This window comes from Amphiura filiformis, chromosome 14, assembly GCF_039555335.1.
Source record: "Amphiura filiformis chromosome 14, Afil_fr2py, whole genome shotgun sequence".
In the NCBI taxonomy this organism is placed as follows: Eukaryota; Metazoa; Echinodermata; class Ophiuroidea; order Amphilepidida; family Amphiuridae; genus Amphiura; species Amphiura filiformis.
The window spans coordinates 2,453,893-2,466,726 of record NC_092641.1 but is presented as its reverse complement, the minus strand read 5'-3'; the positions used below and the strand labels follow the sequence as shown (position 1 = coordinate 2,466,726).

The 12,834-nt window shown below is 37.5% G+C and overlaps 1 long non-coding RNA gene across 1 annotated transcript in view; it reads left to right on the top strand.

Annotated features, from left to right (window-relative positions):
- The window catches only part of LOC140168888 (uncharacterized), a 28,233-nt gene extending 15,610 nt beyond the window's left edge, over positions 1–12,623 (top strand). The window contains exons 2-3 of the long non-coding RNA XR_011861268.1: positions 7,779–8,027; positions 11,935–12,623. This is a non-coding gene — a long non-coding RNA (uncharacterized lncRNA). The remainder of the gene's footprint in view (positions 1–7,778; positions 8,028–11,934) is intronic.
- Positions 12,624–12,834: the final 211 nt, after the last annotated feature.

The following is a 12,834-nucleotide window of genomic DNA, read 5'->3' as shown; positions in this document are numbered from 1 at the left end:
CGTGGGCGTTTGCAGTATAGTGTTTCTAGAATAATTATTTGTGAATGTAAATTGTGATCCAATTTATTTGAAATGATTAACTTACTCCTTTATAAACTCTTGTGATCTATGTTAGTTATCAGCTACTATCACAGTAGCCAACTAATATCCTAGTTTCTTACTCACAACATTGAGGGCTTTTAGGCATACTTTTTTTTATTAATATATAAAAACAATATAATGATATAAATAAAAAATGCATACACTATAGGCCTACATTATATTTAATGGACCTACAATTATATTGCAATTTTGTTCATCATGGTTTATCACAAGGTAGTCTTGTATTCAGTATTTCTGTTTTGTATTTTACTCAGATAGCTAAATATGAATTGTTTTGTATTTAGAAACACTTCTGCAGACTTGACATGATTCTGTTTAGAAAAATCTAAAACAATGTCACCATATGAAAACATTTTAGGCATTTTAAGACTAAAAATAGAATTGTCACATTCAGTTTCCTCCAATTTTTAAACTTACAATATCATTTTAAAGAAATTTATTAGGCGAAAATACTGTCTAGAAACACCAATTTTATGCAAATTCGTTACACCGCCCGAATCTACCATTTATTGTTTGGAGTAGACCAATATAGCCTCAAAATGTTGACATTAAAAAAAATCAATATTTAAGATGTATATTTTCATAAAGGGCTTTAAAAATTACCCTTTTTTTACATTTTTTAAAAATGCTAAAGAGGGGGGTAAAATTGATGACCCCTCCTGAAAACCCAAGACCCCAATCATTGCAATTTTAAGTTCTATATTACAAATAAACTATGGTCTTGACAAATATTTCAAAATAAAATCCAATCGAGAAGTTGCTGATAGAAAAATAACTTCATAAACTTTGCCAGTTTTCAACTGTTTTCACAGCAATTTTCCTGTGTCAAAAGCCCCAAATTAGGGGTTACCCATATCTCCCTACCCAGGGGAGTCAGGTGGGTCTAGTATGGCATGTGAAAATATGTCATCCAGTACATCAATCTTACAAAGTATGAACCGATTTGGCCAACCTTCATGTTCCCAGATTTTGTCATATTGCCTGCATCTCTCTGGCATGGACAATTAATATCTTGACCGCTTAACTGTGGTGTTCTATGGGGGATTGGTCTAGACAACGAACTTGGCTGATTCCAATTATATTAGGTGTAATCCGAGGTGTTAGTTGAACATTGTGTAAAAATTACAAATATGCCAAAATATTAGGTTTGAAATTCGTGCATCTCATGATTTGATATGTAGGCCTATGCATAAAAGCTCATAAAATATGTTGCCGATATGGGAGGGGTCCAGTCCAATTAAAAAAATCGTGAAAATCTGTGTTGACGTTTAATTCCTTTATTTGATAGGCCTATTATATTCTTGAACTTTTAAAAATTACTTAAGTTTGACATGCTTTATTTGATTATATCATATTGAAAGCTACTGAACTTAAATGCATTTTTTTTTAAAAGATATGAACTCGAATGTAGGATTAGGCTTAAACATGAACAAGAAATAAATCATGAAAAAAGTGGGCCTTCAAGCCGACATTCATTAGGCCTATAATATTAAAGACAAAAGGGAGAGGAAAAAAGAAACGAAAAACGAACTGAAAAATTCCACATCATCGATAAGATAACATGGGAATCGAACTCTCAACCTTCGGCACTACACACCTTCGCTCTGTCCACTAAGCCATCGCAACTTGTTCGGGCAAAGGGTATTCTTTTGCTATCTTATTTCTCGTTCAACGTGTTAAAGGATCTCACTCAACAACAATCTTTTCAAAACTGCTTGTACTTCAGTTAAATGAGATGATACTACCTTCTTTGACGACTACAATATTTTGTTACACAATAGAGTATTATAAAATATATAACAATAGACGTTTTTAATTGCTATATTAGTCAATATAACATGTATAATAGACAGCGCCGGCTGTGATTCATTTCGTGAAGCATCGTGACACTTGCAACGTGCGCTTCCGGCACGAGGACTCAAAGAACGCAACTTTTCAACCTACGACTAGGTTGTTCCACCGCTCATTTTCGCTGAAATTTTAATACAAGCTGTGGTTAATTAATGTTTATCACAACAGAAAAGCATTAGACCGGCGTTTCCTCAAAGCTGCAGATTTAACCATTTTAGTGATCGTGACATGCATTTTCTCTCATTTTTTAGGCTACTTCGCGCACCAAAAGCATTCATTTTTTCCACAATAATTCAACTTTTACACGTTATTCTTTGCCTCAAATACTCATGTTTCATATCTTATCTATGGGCTCAATATGGAAATGAAGGGAGAAACGACTCGTGTATTCCATTTTTTTGATGTTTTCTAAAAAACCGTATTTGCCACCTGATTTTCAACATTGCGTTACGTAACAGCAGAGGTCACGCCGGTAAAAAATACCGGAAGTGAGCTAAGTTGCTGTCGTACTGGATGCAGTCATGTCTACAGTAGAATTCACCACGACCTTTGCAGGACTTAAACCCCATTAAAAGCTATTAAACCAAGATAACACTCATTGAAAACAGCTCAACTGATTAAATCATATCTTCTCTGGTTAAATACACACAACATATGTTTCTGCTTTACATGTATAATGGAGCAATGAGCTGGTATTATAGTTTCAGTTGGGTGAACGATTATAAAGAGAACGCTAGAGAACACTTCTGTGTGGGCTTTTGTTTACGAAATGAGACAAAACTCTGCTTATTGTTAACCAGCGTTCTTGAAAATGAGAAGCATGGTGGTTTGCAGATTTAACACGGTTTGGAAATAATTTCTTCATATTTTTTGGTGTTATCTGTCGTTTACATATAACACCTAAAACACCAAAGTACGAATATTTCCAAACATCTAAATAAGCTAAAAATTTAGGACATGTTACAAAACTATATTTTCTAGAATTTTAGAAGAGTACTTTTAATATTGGCCGGTTATTTTTCACACAGCGACGTTAACTAGTCAATGTACTATTACCTATAACATACACTAAAACAACAAAGTACGAATATTTCCAAACATCTAAATTAGTTAAACATTTAGGACATGTTACAAAACTATATTTTCTAGAATTTTAGAAGAGTACTTTAATATTGGCCGGTTATTTTTCACACAGCGACGTTAACTAGGCAAATCCCCATACTTCTAACATACGCTATTTGTAGAGGTCACGCGTCAATGGTAAGAGCACTGTGTATTGTGTATAGGAAAACGGACAGTAACTGCAGTATGTTGAAAATGCACAAAATTTGTCCATTTTACATTATGTTAAAGACAGTCAAGAATAATGAACATACGAAGGAAAGTCTAATTATTATTATGATCCCTTTTGTTTGTAACAAATCATTATAATAAAGCTACAGCGATGTGTTAAAAGTTGACTACATTTAAACGTGGTATCCATACGCAGAGATTGTCCATTGAAATGTGTGTGAGTGTTTCCCTACGAATGTTATAATCAAAATATCATGCGTTTTTTGTACAGGTCAGGGGTGGGGCAATAATTATGTGTATCCTCGGGGTGGTGAATTATTATAGGGGGAACAGATTATTTGTTGGCATGTCAAAAAAGGGGGGAGGGCAAATATTATTTGGCAGAGCCCCTCTAAATATTTTTCTTTCCCCCTTCCCCCCCCCCAACCAAAATTACAATTCACTCCCCCCATACTCCCGGAAAAAATCCTGGTGCCGACACTATTTTAAAAAGAACCCCGATTAAGATTACGGTACTGTTTTTTTTATGGTAATCTAATCTTCCATTTTCTTAAATTATCTTGGTGTTCTGTGCGAAAATCTTGAATCTTGAATAAAAGGGGGAAATTCAACTTCTATACCCCGGGCACAGTGACATCGCCCCGATATCTTCATAGTAGAAATCGCCATGGTAGGTTGAATCCACAGCCACGAAAGGTCATTTTATTCGGACCTTATGAGATGCATATTATTAGCGAAGTGACCTGACTAAGGCTACTGACAAAAGACAGGGTAATTGATTTTTCGATCTGTGAGCAAGCTTGTATACGACATTGCGGTCAATGGTTATACTCTCTCCACTTGAGTGATCGTGAGTGCCGCTATAGCCTACTGCGCGCTGTAGTCCATATACAGGACCAACGCAATATAAAATTGATAGTTTTGGTGAAATTTTGAGTTCAAAGCGCACGGCCAATTTTCAAAGCGCACGCTAACGACTATAATATCTGTTCAACACGTATTTTCAAGTGTATGAGACCACATCTGGTTTCTTGAGAAAAATTCATTTACGGGAGATATTCATCATTTTCGAACCCAGTATCCGAAGATTTTCGTCTGATATCAAAATCGTGCATAGCAATTCACGTGTATCGATCCCGTGTATTCGTTTTAATGTCTCTGCTGCACCAAATAATTATTAGCCAGGCGATGTCGGTGTGCCGGGGACTATTAGGCCTACAATGATGGCAAGCTCCCTATACACTGCCTCATTTCAAATATATAGTTTTAGATTTGGTTTTGGTTTTGGTCACGTGGTTTCCTATTGTCCTGCCTAACCACTTGAATCACAAGATATCGAACTCTTTGTTTCTACCTTTTGTTTAAAACTAAACATTTGTGACAGGTAGTTTCGGTTTTGGTTTCAGTTTCTTATAAGTGGTGTGACGAGTTACCTGATCTAAGTATACAAAAGAAATGTTTAAATTTCGCAGTGCAATATTCACGAGCAGAGAAGTCAAACAAAACAGTCTACATTTGAAAGCATTGATTTAGTTTGAAAGCATTGGCTTGAGACTACGAAATAGCCTAAGCTGATTTCACTGTGAAAATATATAGACCATCGAAATATTTGCATTCGACATTACAAAAGGGGCCACTACTGTAATTGTATAGGTGCTATAAACAAAATCGATTCATGTCCTTAATCCCATGTACCAGAATCGATGGAAGGCCATTATATGACCTCTAATAACCTAATGACTTTTGCTGAAGCAATTTTTACTGCAAAAAGTAGAAGATAGAGGGGAGAAGATTGGGGGTGTGTGTGTGTGGGGGGGGGGGGGGGATGGAAGGCCAAAGGGGGATATGGGCCGGGAGAGAGAGAAACATATGAGAGAGCATTGGAAGTGAAAGAGAAGGGGAGGAGAGCTCGAGATGAAGATATCGAATGTAGGGGAGGAGGAGGGGGAAAGTGGTAATTTAGGAAAGAGGTGGTTATATAGGGAGGGGAGCCCCCTCTTAAAGAGGTATGGGTTGTGCTTCCCGGGGATAATAAACTAATTCATAATCAAATCATCTCCATGCATCGTTTATGTTTCATACAAACAAACAAATTCCCCCCCCCACCCCATCCTTCAGTATACGCGCATGTATATGATTTCTAGGCCTAGAACTCGTGAGTGTAATATGCCACCTACCTTCGACAGAGAGCATCAACTGTCGTCCGCGGGATAGATTTCCGATAATCATCATAATAATTATGTTAGCACAATAGGCTATTGTATACTTCTGGTTATATACCCTATACTGTGTCCTCCCAGCATAATAGTGTTATGATTGCAGATCAGATCAGCTCTACTTTTTAATCCCTTGATTTTTGGTTTCGGAACAAAAGAGAAACCAAAACTATATATTTGAAATGAGGGATTGCTCGGACCAGAGAAGATGTAAAGAAAGGAGTTAGATCCAGCCATCCTCAAACAAAATATGTGTGTTGCCGCTCATTCAAAAGCAATCACGCTATTTAGGTTTAACAATAAAATACAACAAAAGGGTTCGAACCAATGACGGGTGTGATACACAAGTTGCTGCTTACTAGTTTTAGGGAAAGGTCAGTGTCTGTATACCATCAATACCATGCATACCATGCATGCAGATCCTAACATCCAGTTTATTTCAAATAAAATATGACCGAAGTTCCATGGCAAATAATAATTTTGCACGCTTGGTTACGCTTTCAACCTCTACGATTTATGATACAGCCTATTTTCAATTATCAAAATATCTTTATTAGGTTTGCAGGAAAATACATAAAACAATAAAATATAAATGATCAAAAATCATCCCTTTTCTAACAAAATCCTAAAACACTCTCCTAAATAATTAATATATGTTCCAAAATGGGCGGATTTTTTTGGAATCTTTACAAAACTACACTTCTTTCTTATAGTATGCACGTGTGGCATCCCTTCAGAGCAACATCAGGTACTTAACAAACACGTGTTATACTTTCAAGGGATTCTCTATAGAAACATTGGATATGGTTTCAATTCTGTAGTGAAAAATTAATCAACCGTAGTCGGCAACACACATCACATCAAAGGCTACTTTCAAGTAGATGTGTAACTACTTGAGAATAAAGGACTATGTATAGGTGCGACAGGATTACCTCCGGGACAAATGAAAATTTTCTGATATACAACCGTTTTTGAAAGTTTCCAAACTTTTTTTGAGGAGTTTATATACCAATTTTCTCAGAAAAGTCAAAAATTCAAGATAGACCAGTATGTGATGCACCCGACGATATTATACTAGATTTCGCGGTTCTCGGGTTGGGCGGTTCTCGTGATAGGCCTATCTGTAATTACCCAACACCCGTTACCCATAATAATTGTCCTGACCTTCCAATCTACAACGGTATACGTCTCTCAATGATTAAGACAAAACTTAATCAACTCTGTTTTGTAGCTGTGACGTTTACCTCGGTACCCATAATCTGAAAACCCATCGTTCGCCTATTCCAAGCCCTGTCCTGCTACCACATTGGAGGACCCACAAATACCCCGAAATTCTAGTAGTGTCTGGATGTAGACCGTTTATTCAATCGGGAGAAATGTGAACGCAAACGGGTTATATAGGCCTTACCATAACTGATGGTTTTTATGTTAATCATGTCTTGGGCTTGAAAATAGGCCTATTGGTCCGATGAGATGCACCTGTTAGTCACACTGTAATGCTTTCCGATGCGCGATGCGGTACTCTGCGCACACCCAGTTGATACTCCGCGATAGCATACCGCGAGCAGGCGATATCGCACCGCGCATATGCGATATCGCACAGCGCGAAAGCAATGCGCGAACGCGATAGCGCGCGGACGGACGGGCGGACGGACACTCTGTGATAAGTATTAAGATTATATTATATTATATTATATTATATTATATTATATTATATTATATCATATCATATCATATTATATTATATTATATTATATTATATTATATTATATTATATTATATTATATTATATTATATTATATTATATTATATTATATTTTCTATTACCTCCACGACCCATTATTCAAAATCGCGCACTGTGATTTGTTGAAACGCGTCACGTGAGAGCCCATTATTCTGCAATAATGGGTCGAGCGCCGTAACACATTCTACGCACAGCATCACGCTTGGTTACGCGTGCAATATTTCCGCGATACGCGTTGTCACTTACGCGTACGCGCTCCACCTTAAATAAACAACTTAAAATATTTGTGCCAAAAATGATATTTTTCTCTTTAAATCGCACTATTTTATGGTAATAGAATAGAAATAAAGGGTGCAGCATTATCCTTTACACGCAAATAATGTGTCCTCGGCAGTAAAAACGTTTAAATAATGGGTTCGGCTGCGCCTCACCCATTATTTACATTTTTACTGCCTCGGACACATTATTTGGGTGTAAAGGATAAAGCATTACCCTTTATTTCTTAAATATTATATTATATTTAAATTATATTTATAATATTAATGATTTTAAGTAGTAATTTTGTTTCTTAGCATGGTTAAGCTGCATTCTTCACCAGCACCATTGCAGTGGTAAATTATGCATTCTTGTACCCCAACCTGATCCCGAAGCACCTTGTAAATGTATTCGATTCCTCTACCAAGACCACCAATGGAAATGGAAATGCATTGCGGCGAACCAAGATGTTTTCTTTATTGATAACCTACAAACTTTGATCGACGAAAATGATTTGAACAGTTTGAACAGTTTGGAAAGAAGAATGGGATGCCAAAATACGAATGGTAAGCATGGTGATTTATATGATTTATATACGATTTTCAGTTTTAGTGTAGTATCCAAGATTTCTTCTTTACTGTAATCGTGGTAATGCTGAACGTTTAGCAGGCGTGACCTTTGAAGAGTGCAATTCTTAACCGACGATCATTATCATTCTCTGCGCAAACAGTAGGGGGTGAGGAGGTTGCCCCCTCGGAAAAATCGAGACCAAAAAATGAAAATGTATGTTACTTCAGACATTTGGGATGCCCTTTCCCTTCTTGAAGGTGCTATATATTTATGTATTGTATGTATATGGGCTTTTCAAATATTCCCCTGTCTGAAACAAAAGTGGTAAACAGTAACATGTGCTTTGTACAGTAACAGGGGTTGTTATCAATTTTTGAAGGATGAACTATCCTCTCAGTAATGTTCATAGCTACATTGGGCTATTCGCCGTAGCAAAGTGATGTAATAATCGGATTAACTGCCATAGCAATAGATGAATACAAGTATGAATATATCGCCCTGCACTACAACGTTCACGCGGTACATATGCATTGAACCACAGATGTTAAAGAACAGGGATAAAGACCTGGATCGTAATTCTATAGAATCAGGCACATCGTCATCATCCCTATATCTTCTTGTCAGAAATTGCCATGATAGTAGTACTCTAGGCTCTAGGGGGGGTTCGTGTACATGATTCTTTTAGAAATTTACTATATATTTTCATGTTATATAATTATACCAAGACAGTCAGAAAAAGTTTGGGAAGGAAATTCAGATAAAGTATGATTAAATATGGCGTCCAAAATGGCCGCCAAATAGGAATTTTCCATTAAAACACACTATATCAACATACAAATGATTTAGTGACGGTATTATGGCCTCAGCATTTGACCAAGGGGCCACCAATGATCCTGTCGAAATATTTTCACGAATACGTCTGGCCTGTAATTCCAACAGGAGTGACCAACTTTACTTTATATTTGCGTCCACAAAAAGACGCACTTGTGGCCCTCTCCTCAACTGATGAAGATTTGTCATAAATGTATTAAATTAGTAAGTAATTAATGGTGCAAAAAAAGTATCAGTACACTTTCATTTAGTACACATATAAGTAGAATCTTAAAAGGTTCAATGCCATGGTATCATGATTAAATGGTGTGGTAAAATTAGACCGATTTTCCTTCAAGAAGTTATAAATACAAGGAGGAAAATTGTTTTTGCCACAATTTTTCATTTGCTCCCCCTATTCCGTTTAAAGGCATTTTTGTTAATGTTCTGTTTTCTCTTTTCCCGTTGCTACTGCCGATTTATGGATTATAGTAGAACCTGATGGTAAGCGCATATATCTAAACTTTGCAAGATTGTAGTTCATCATCATCACCATCATTATTATCTAAATTATTCATCATCATCATCCACGGTTGTTTAATGTGATCATTTATTAGATTTTCTAACAAAACATTATATTTGGACTTACTTTTGGACTTATTGCTTTCCTCCCTCGGATCCTAGGAACCTTGGAGCCAGCAACCGTTTCACCATGGAAGTACCGTATGCCTCTGTTTGTGACCATACTCATCGCATTGTAGATTGATGTAATCCCAAGTTCTTGGCAGCTGCTTTTTATGTTGCCAAGCGAGCGCTTTGGGGGTCTACCTCTACGCCTGTGTCCAGGTATTCTACCTTCAAGGGCATGTTTAGGGTATCTGTCCTTTGGCATATACGATGTGTCCAAAGTAGAACAGTTGTTTGGCTTTGATTTTGTCTAGTATTGTGTCCTGGCTGCTTGTTGCCTCTATTATTGATGTGTTCCGTAGCCTATCTCTTCTGGAGATTCCCATTATCCATCTTAAACAAGACATCTCGAACACCAACTATCTCTTCTCGTCTCTTTTCTTGAGCGTCCAAGCTTCTGCCACATATGTTGCTATTGACAAGATTAGCACCTGGTAGAGTTCCATTTTTGTGTCAATACTAATTTCTTTTGACTTCCATTTTGTGGTTAACTTCCGCATGCTTCCCATTGCCAGTCCAAACCTCCGTTTGATGTCTTCCGTACTGGTTGAATTCTCTGTGATAACTCCTCCCAGGTAGGTGAAGGTTTGGACTTGCTTCAGTTGGTCACTTTCTATGAAGATGGTTATTGGGTGGCTGACTTTGTTGATGATCTGTACTTCAGTTTTCCCCTTGTTTATAGTGAGGCCAAATGTCTTGCTTTGAGTGTGGACTAGAGTTACAAGTGATTGAAGATCTTCCTCTGAATCTGCCAATGTCATCGACAAACAGTAGGTTGTTGAGGGATTTCCCTTGGATGTTGATGCCAGTGTCCAGGGCCTGGATTGCTAAACTGATGACTAATTCCAGTAGTATGTTAAATAACTGTGGCGATAGGATGCAACCTTGCCTTACTCCTATGGCAGTCCTGAACCACTCTGTGATATCTTTGTCCACCCTCACTGCACTTTTCGATGTGCCATACAAAGCCTGTAAGGGTCAAACTATCTTGTCCGGGTAACCTAGGTGCTTCGTCGCTACCCATAGTCCGTCTTGCCACACGGTGTCAAAGGCCTTCTGGTAATCTATGTAGCAAAGATACAGTGCCTTGTCTATTTCAGTGTATTTTTCTGTTATTTGTCTTGGTGTAAAAAATCTGGTCAACAGTGCTACGGCCTGGTCAAAACCCTGCTTGTGATTCTCCTCAGTTTGCTTTTACATCCGGCTGTGAAGTATGTTGCAGAAGACTTTCCCTGCGAGACTTAGTAGGCGTATGCCTCTATAATTGGCACAGTCTAATGTGTCCTTTTTGAAAATGGGGACAATGATTGCTTTGCCCCAGTCCTCTGGTACGCATTCGGATTCCCAGATCCTTCGGCATAATTTATGTATCATGTCTATCCCTGTATCACCAGCAGCTTTTAATTCCTCTGCCGTGATACCATCATGTCCAGCTGCTTTCCCTTCCTTAAGATGTTTCAAGGCTAATTCCGCTTCCTCTCTGAGTATTCCTGGTTCATGATCACTGGATTGAGTATTACATAAAGTCTGTAGTATGGTTGAGTCAGTTGGACCTGGCATGTTATATAAGTCATAATAATTTGCTTTATCTTTTACACTTTTCATCCGGAGAGTTTTTACCTAAAAATGGCGTATTTTAACTATCTCTTTTTTTTAAAAACCAAATGGAGTAGAAACTTCATATTTGGTGTGCAGAACACATGTCACAAGGGTATTTAGAATATGTGAGCAAAATCATCGCTTATTTCAATACATTTAATTTATGGGTAAAAATGCCACTTTTTGGTGATTATTGTTTAGTTTCGACCAAAAATGTAATGTTTACATGGGAATTTAAAAAAAAATGACATGACGCGCGGGTTACAGATTTGGCAACAAGGCAGAAAAGAGTCTCTAGACTCTTCTGAACATTTTGATATATAATTTGTCCATTTTGAAACATCTGTCCTACGAAATCGTTAAATAGAGCACTTTTAGCTCAGCGGCCTCCATACTGGTAGTTTTACACGCTGAATAAACAACCGTGCATCATTGCCGGCGGAAGTGGGGGAGGACGGGGGACACGACACCCTATACTTTCGGTCTAAAAAAATACGAGAAAAAATTAAGCCCTAATTTGTTTGCACTTTTTTGCACGAAAAAAACCCAACAAATATGGTAAAATTGCACAATTGTGCACACTTCGCGCGCACTGCCCCATCAACTAGCAAGAACCCACCTTGATGTGTAGCTAAAATAGTCTGAAATTGATTTTTTGCGCGCGCTTCGTGCAAAAAAGACCTCAATAAAACCGGAGCAAAAATGTTCGTCCCCGACCACTTAATGCTTTCGTCGCCACTGATCATATCATCTGACTTATCAAATTTACCATGTCGTCATTTTTTACTTTACACTATGTATATACAGGTTACTGATGTCGCCAGCAACAAGAGCACGAGGGCTGATGGAAGGGATTCTGAAACTTATATTGTGCTATTTCCAGCTACATGTTTTCGATCCGATGTTTAGCCACGCTGCGGCATTTTTAACGCATAATCGGAAACTTCGTAAAAAAAGTGTTTACGCATGAAGTAGGCCTATGCAAGATCGGAGAAAGATGACATTTTTACCCCTGTTTACCCCCTTAAACAAGAAATATCTTTCAACGACAAAGCCTCAGGCGTAACAAATGTGTGTATATTGTTGCTGAGGCCGGGTCCGTTCGTAGTCGATGTTCTATGTGCAGCTACATGGTCACATAACTATCCGGAGACTTTATACCTATATTTTGTACCTTATCCTCTGGATTAAGGTCATATAATATAATTGCTTAATGAACTGTGCTATGTTGCGAATGGAATAATTTGCTAATGAATTCCAGAGATAGCTGACATCACGGGGTACATAAAAATGCAAGATAGCAATTGAAAAAGGTCATCGAACTTTACACAGGGCCTAATTTCAAACTTCTTCAACTTGTGTTAAAATCCATACCAATGTATTCCTCTAGTCACAAAGAATCAGAACATGTATAGTTTGACATAGCTAGGCGCCGGACGTATCGTTTACGTTTTTGAGTTATTACGTAAAAAAATAAAAGGTCACTTTTTGTCTCTATCGCGTATAATGTCCTTGTCCGATTATGAAAAAAATGTGTCAAAAGTTTTGTTTTGATACCACAATTTAAATAAAGATTGCACCCTGTAGGATGCTTTGTTACGTAATGCCTGAAAAGAGGTCAAGATCAAATTTAGTCCTCATGGTACTTGACCTATTTTTGCTTCATTACCTAGGCAAAGAAACATCCTAGATTATGCAATAATATTT